Below are 7,464 nucleotides of genomic sequence, written 5' to 3' on the forward strand. Positions count from 1 at the left end.
AAAATGGCATGAAAATATATTAGGTGAGACAAACTGTATCCTATTAGCTAGTTATTTGCAGACAAACAAACCAATGTGGTCCTTAAAAGGACATGTATAACCTTAGAGGACATAATTAGCATTAACTGTACGAGCAATGGGATTTCTATGCAAATAAAAATTAATCTTACATTTCAGGTTTGTTTAAGGCTGTGAACAAAATAGTTTCACGGATTTTGGATTTTTGTTCTTCAAACCGACACCTTCTCCAACATGGCTACAAACCATATTTTAATACATGTTTTTCTGGCTGTCAGAGTATCATGTCTCCTTTCATATCTCTTGTCTCTAAATCCATTATACATTACTTTTCCCCCTTTTTCCTTGGAGACATTATTTGTGTATCCACAAACACAAATATACACAGAGACACACATACATAATAATTAGGAAATAAATTAGAAGGACCCCTGTGTTTTGACCTCTTATTATAATTTAAAGCAATTAATAAAGAGCACAGGAGCATAAAAATTTATCTTGACCTGAGAGTGCTTATCTCTAAGAAGCCAGATAAAACACAGCAGTGATTTTCATTTGTCCATGGCTTACATCTTCTCCATAGAGTATGCAATCACTGCATCCTTACTCAAGAGGGGTGCCGTGTTATCTCAACAGCACAAATAATCTGAAGGAAGGAGACTGATACCACAGGACAAGAAAATTATTGCTGCTTACAACAATAATGATATTGCACATCCATTTAGAGAAGAACCTTCTGGAAAGATCCAAAATTCACCTCTCATGACACATACCCAATGTTATGTCGAATAAGCATAGGGGTTTACCCATAAAAATGCTTTGATGATTTTTCTAAACATCAATATTTGGCAAGTTAATTTTGTTGCAAAAATAACTATTCACCACTTCAACATCAATAAACTGGTTGATTCAAATTAACTTCAATCTTCTCCTTTTGTAAACTAGGAATACTAATATCTACTTTTCCTTTCTGCAGATATAAAGATCAAATGAAAAAAATGTTTGTGAAATTTGAAACCTGAAAGCAGTTAAGTATAAAATTTTGACACAGACCTCTGTTCAAATAAAATATCATAGTTGAAAATAAAAGTGATTATCCTAACTAATCCATAATTTATTTCTTTGAATAAGTTTACATATGCGTTAAAGAGTGTATATACAAGGACTTTCAGTATAATGAACATGTAATCATACCTAAATCTTTATATAGCTGCATATGTATGAATAAAGTGGTATAACTGTACATGGATTGATTCAGTCAGCATGTACTGAACTCATACCTTGAGCATTAGTCAAGGTAGAGACCCTCACTGTGTGCTCGGGCATCGCTACATGTTCCTAAAAAATTCATTGCACTGAAATTTATAGAAGGCAGAGAAAAGAACAGCATTTACTGAGTTGTCAGCATTTCAATTTATGTTATAGCATTAATTTCAAAAGTTATATTGAGTGAGATACCTTACTTTATCTGGTGGCATTTATGGCAGGATCAGTTGGCTCAGAAATGAATAGGAGGAAGGAGTAAGAATGCAGCCAAAGATGCCTTTACAGTAGGGTCGGCGCGGCAAGTATTGGGTTGCTACATATAAAGAATTAGTGCTGATAGCTTCCAACCTCAATGGCGGACGATTCCTAAGCAAAACTTTCTTGGTACTCATGGCTAGATCTATTTCTACAAGGTATCATCATAAAGAAATTGCCAAAAATGTCATTGTGTCAATACTTTCTAAGATCTTTTGTAAGGTTTTACTGTGTTTGGTTTTATCCATTTGGAGCCTCTTATAAATAATGAAACTTCTAGCATCTCTTCTATATTGACAGAATTCTAAATTCTATTATGATGGTAAAATGATGTCATCTGTGTCAAAAGTCAGCCATTATGACAAATATATTTCACAAATCTGAGAAGAGGGGGATATGAAAACTTCTTAGCTCTTATTTTCAAGAACTAGAGGATTCCTAAGGCAGTTAGCCTAATGGGTACATGATCTGAAAAGGTGGACACTTTGGGAACTAAAAAAAAAAAAAAAAGAAGAAGAAAAAAAGTAAAAAACATAGAAGAAAAAAAGGGGGTGTGCTTTTTAGGGGCAACTACGAAAAAATAGAGACTGAGAAATATAGACTCTGCTTTAAGTGATTCTGTCAAGGGTCTTATTAGATATATACAGTTATGACCACTTTTGCCACTTAATACTTAGCAGAATGCTTTACAGTCATCACCATATAAGCACGTCCAACAAAGAGATAAAGACACGGACTTACTTGTTTGTTACCAAATATCACATGGGAGGTCAGATGAGGAGGGTGAGAAACCCAGGGTTTTTCTTTTTCTTATAAAATCTGATGACACATAGTCTCAATAATGAAAGATTTCAGGGACAAAGAAAAGCTATTGAGATATGTAAATGCAGTTATAAGAAAGCAATAGGTCAAATAAAGGTTTTAAATAACCTAATGAACACATATGAGACAAAGTTTGAGAAGACAAGGTTTGACTTGCCTTTAACAAGTCAATTTCCTTAGACCAAACTTCATCAAAAAAAAAAAGTTGGCATAAATTATGTCTAAAGTCTCTCTGAGGGGCGCCTGGGTGGCGCAGTCGGTTAAGCGTCCGACTTCAGCCAGGTCACGATCTCGCGGTCTGGGAGTTCGAGCCCCGCGTCAGGCTCTGTGCTGATGGCTCAGAGCCTGGAGCCTGTTTCCGATTCTGTGTCTCCCTCTCTCTCTGCCCCTCCCCCATTCATGCTCTGTCTCTCTCTGTCCCAAAAATAAATAAACGTTGAAAAAAAAAAAAAATTTAAAGTCTCTCTGAATAAGGAAGGAATCGTGACAAGATAGAAAGGGTACAGATTTTAGGGTCATTATTGCCTGGATTTTAATCTAAAATTCATCACATATTGGTTGCGTGAGCAGTGGCAAATGAATTAACCTTCATGAGTCTAAATTTACTCTCGGAATTAGTACCATCAGGATTGTAGTGGGAATTATAAACAATGGAAATAAGCACTTGGCACAGAACTTGGCACATAGTAGACACCAAAATATATTATTTCCTCCTATTCCTTTATTACCTTAAAATTCTATGAATTGTAGAAGCCAGATTACCCAGGTTATAATTTAAAGATTATTGTCTCTAGGTCTTTCTTTTGAAGTGAACTTGCGCTAGTAACTATGCTTATTCATGAGTTAAACTATGGTTAATATATATGCTTTGCCTCTTCTCTGCTTGTTGCAATAAAGTAAACAATATAAAATCACAGCCACAAAAAAGCTTTACTCATAGACAGGGAAGCAATTAGCACTTCTGGGTGTGTACAGGGTTCTAGCTGATTTGTCTGCAGTATCATCTCAACTTCATTACAATACTGTGATGTAGTTATTTCACAAGTGAGAAAACCCTGAAAAGGTAAGTAACGTGGCTAAGGCTGCCCAACTGTTAAGTCACAGAGCAGCAGAGTGAGTGCAGGTGTGCTCACCTAGCCACTCTACGCAGGACTTCTGAAGCACCAAGGTTGTTAGTGAGAGAAAGGGACTATTGATATTTAAGCCAGGGTTAGGAAGGGAAAGGTGAAGAGCAGGCTAATAGACCCTATGAGCAGCTCATTAAGCCGATGAGGGATCATATATAATACATATAATATAATATAATATAATATAATATAATATAATATAATATAATATAATATAATATAATAAATATCATATCATATCATATATCATAATATAATATATAATCGAACTGAACAAATCATAGGAAAGGGATAATTATTAAATACGGCATGTCTTTAGTGTATATATATAACAGTGTATTTTTTTCTCTTTTTATAAAACTGACAGCGAGAAAAGGAAGAAAAGTCCATGTTAATTCATCATATATTCTAATACACTTCAGCTGCAGATTAAAGAAACCATGCCAGTTGCTGCTACCGCAGACAGAGAACGGAGAAATCCTCTACGAGCCCCATGGGTTTACAGAAGTCTATCCATCACTCTGTCAGTCTTCCGGATCATTATTCAAGTTGCTATCCCCAATTTTGCTGGATATATCAGATCAACTCCAGCTCCATAGGTAATTTTTCTCCCTAATGGGTTTGGAATTTGTTCTTTTTTTTATTATCTTTGGGCTAATGTGCTGCTCAAAATCTTTGAAAATTCTAGGAAGAATGTCACTCATTAGCTCTGAGTAGGGGGAGAGGAGGGTGGAAGGTGTACTTAATTCACAAACTATCACCTTACTATTACTACTCAGGGGACTTAAAGGTATAGACAGAACAGTTATATTAACCGTGAATGGCATGCTTTCTTCGGTTTCTGTTAGTATATTTTATATATTTCATTATTTATTTCAAGGATCTTTAAGGACAGGGGAAAACATATCTACATGGCTCCAGGTTGGTGTCAAAATTTAGCAGATATCTAATCATTTGATCAATGAAGAACACTATCCTGGGAAATGCAGCTAAACATTTGTCAAAATGCAGTCAGCAAAACAGAAAAAAAGCAAGGATCATTTTTGGACGTATCTGCAAAAGAAGGTTATTCTTCCACTGAACAAATCTGTATAGTGCAGCTGTGTAAGGTGTTGGGTTTTGCAAGGGTGATACACATACAAAGACGACCGGGGCTCTGACTTTAAGTGAAAAAAATACTGATAACAGTGAAAAATATGTGTCATGTGTAATATTAAAGGCACATAAGATAAAGGAATATTGTCCCTATTGTAAAATTCAGAAAAGCTTCCTGAAACATGTGGAAACCAAGCAGAATATTGAAGATTCAAGAAGGGATGGAAGGAGCATTGCAGATAGAGGGTGTGTAGGTGAAAAAAAATGGTTATGCCAGATCATTAAGCATTTTAATATTTCTGACTACAATTTAATCTTCACAGGAGCAGAACTTTTCATCTTTTTTGTTCACAGTCCCGTTCCCAGGATCTAGAACAGCACCTGATACCAGATAACTGTTGGTTGAATGGATGATTAAATTATAAAATGCAAGTCAAGGAACAGAGAAACAGGAGTTTGGAGTGGAACCGGATCACACAGTATCCTTAAGTGTTCCTTCATGACCCTGTTTGTACGACTTCTTTTCACTTAGGCCCTCCCAGCTCCGGGATACCTGGTGATAACACAGGGCTCCTTCTCAGTATCCGACTCCTATCACACTCGTCCTCTAGACCTCGTTCTTATAATGTGGAACTGTCTTGATAGAATTTCCCATCCTAATCTCCCTATGTCCATTTACCTGGGGATTTATTTTTGCTGAAAGGAACTAATTTAACTTGCCTTAAATTTTGCACGGGAGGAAACCTTTCCAGATACCATTTTCAGTCAGCTATGGCACTGTGAAGAGACCACTGCCAACACTCAGTGGAGTCAAAAGCACTGAGTTCATCTCTTAGGTCTGATGTGAATCAGGCCTACAACTGTGAAATAATAATTGTTATTATTTTTTTAATTTTAAGTAGGCTCCACGCCCAACGTGAGGCTTGAACTCACAACCCTGAGATTAAGAGTCACATGCTCTACTGACTGGTACCCTGTGAAATGATTATTTTTAAAGTGCCTAAATCACAGGGCAGAAGGAAGATTAAAATAGATAATAAGCAGAAATGTCTTGCAAATTTTAAGACATGACACAAATGTAAGGAATTATCAATTTACTTGGGCCTTCGAGGCCTTGAAACCAAGAAATTAAATGGTATGTATGAAAATTTCACATTATCACCTCTTTTGTGGGATAACATCTTGTAAAGCATGGACAAACATTTTTGGCATCTTTCAAATGATGTTTTATAGGCAACTCCCTTTTATGTCTATATTAAAATGGCATTAAAGATACAGCAATATTGGAGATTATTTTTTCTCAAATCACTTAATCTCTTTGTTCCTTAATCTCACAGCATCTTCTGATCACTATATAAATATTTTCCCAGATGATCCTCATAACAAATAAGGCTACAAGGTAGTAACCATCATAATTCACACTTGATATATGAAACTATTATGAAATCTGCACAAGGTCAAATGTACTGTCTGGCTCCCTTATCTTGGGGGCTTTCTAACATATACTGATACCTCTCTCTTCTTGAACTTAGCCAATGAATCTGAGATAAAGTCATTGAAAGGAGATACTCTTCATTAGAGTATAAATTAACCTACAGTAATCTTTTTTTTTTTTTTTTTTTTTTTTGCCTTTGCTGAAATAGGACAACATTTGCTCTAGGGCAATATAGAGAATTATTTATGTGGATTATTATTCATTAGTCCCATACTATTAATTAGTCTCATACTATTAATATCAATGCTTATTAGTTTGTGTGTATATGGAGGTAGACGTAGCACAACATATATATGTATGTATAAACATATACATGTATGCATGCACACACACATTTACACACACTTGACAAATTTTCATTCCTTTCATTCACTATCCCCATGGACACCTGCATTTTTTTCTCTTTGTGAGATATACTGCCAAATAAGTCTCTTATATAAACTAAAACTGTCTTTGATTTTATGCTACTAAAATAAGAAGTAGTCTTGCAAATCAGAAATATACAAATCAGATGCAACAAACATATTAACATTAAGTGATATAAATTTTGGTGAAGGTGTCTTGAAGAGAATAGCTGTATTGGTCTGATAAAACTAGTGAGGGAGAACATTACAAAACGGATACTGAAAATCTACAGATAACCTGAAGTTTGTGAGATTATAAAAACAAAGTTCAGTATCTAAGTCCCTATGTTTCTTATAAAAATAGAGCCATTAAACCTCAAAATCATCATGTTGAGTGGTTAATACATGTGAGAGGTCACAAATTTTCCCATGACTGTTCAGACTAAGGATATTATACCATAAAATACATCTTTTCCTATTTTTGGACATGGTGACCCCCAGTATAAATAATTGCACATGTTATTTTATATTATATTTAATTTTGTATTTATTATTTTCTTTTCTTTCCAGATGGATAGTGTGCTTTCTTCCTATATTTAAAGACAGCAAAGTGGAAAGCTGATGAATATTATAAGGACACACTGAATAGTGCATCGTTACTATGGCAATAAAAAAGAGAACCAATGTCCACATATTTTTTGGTAAAATTCCATCTCTCTGGGTAAAATTTTACAGTTCTCTGCATTAGATGTAAGCAAATATTCTTCATGTAACATTTTAAATTAAATATTTCCATTGAATTTACATGTATTGAATATCTATCATGTTCCTGGCATGGTATACAAACATAACTAAAGTATCTTTTCTGACCTCCCTGCAGACTATTTGGGAAAACTAAAAAAACTAATAAACTCAACACAAAGCAACTAGTGTGTAACAGAGGTTTGCACAAGAAGCTAGGCATCTAATATCATCCTTCCCCTCCTCCTTCCTCTCCCCCCACTCTTCCTTGCTCTTCTCCTGTTTCCCCTCCTACTTCTCT

At 35.1% G+C, this 7,464-nt stretch overlaps 1 long non-coding RNA gene across 2 annotated transcripts; it reads left to right on the forward strand.

Moving 5' to 3' along the window:
• The first annotated feature begins 991 nt into the window (after positions 1–991).
• LOC123583445 lies at positions 992–7,226 on the forward strand. 2 transcript variants are annotated; one of them, XR_006704876.1, is made up of 4 exons: positions 992–1,045; positions 3,856–4,087; positions 4,907–5,090; positions 6,993–7,226. It is a non-coding gene; the product is annotated as an uncharacterized LOC123583445 (long non-coding RNA). The 2 variants fall into 2 exon arrangements; XR_006704877.1 differs by lacking the exon at positions 992–1,045 and adding an exon at positions 3,471–3,529.
• Positions 7,227–7,464: the final 238 nt, after the last annotated feature.

Source organism: Leopardus geoffroyi, chromosome B1 (assembly GCF_018350155.1).
Source record: "Leopardus geoffroyi isolate Oge1 chromosome B1, O.geoffroyi_Oge1_pat1.0, whole genome shotgun sequence".
Taxonomy (NCBI): Eukaryota; Metazoa; Chordata; class Mammalia; order Carnivora; family Felidae; genus Leopardus; species Leopardus geoffroyi.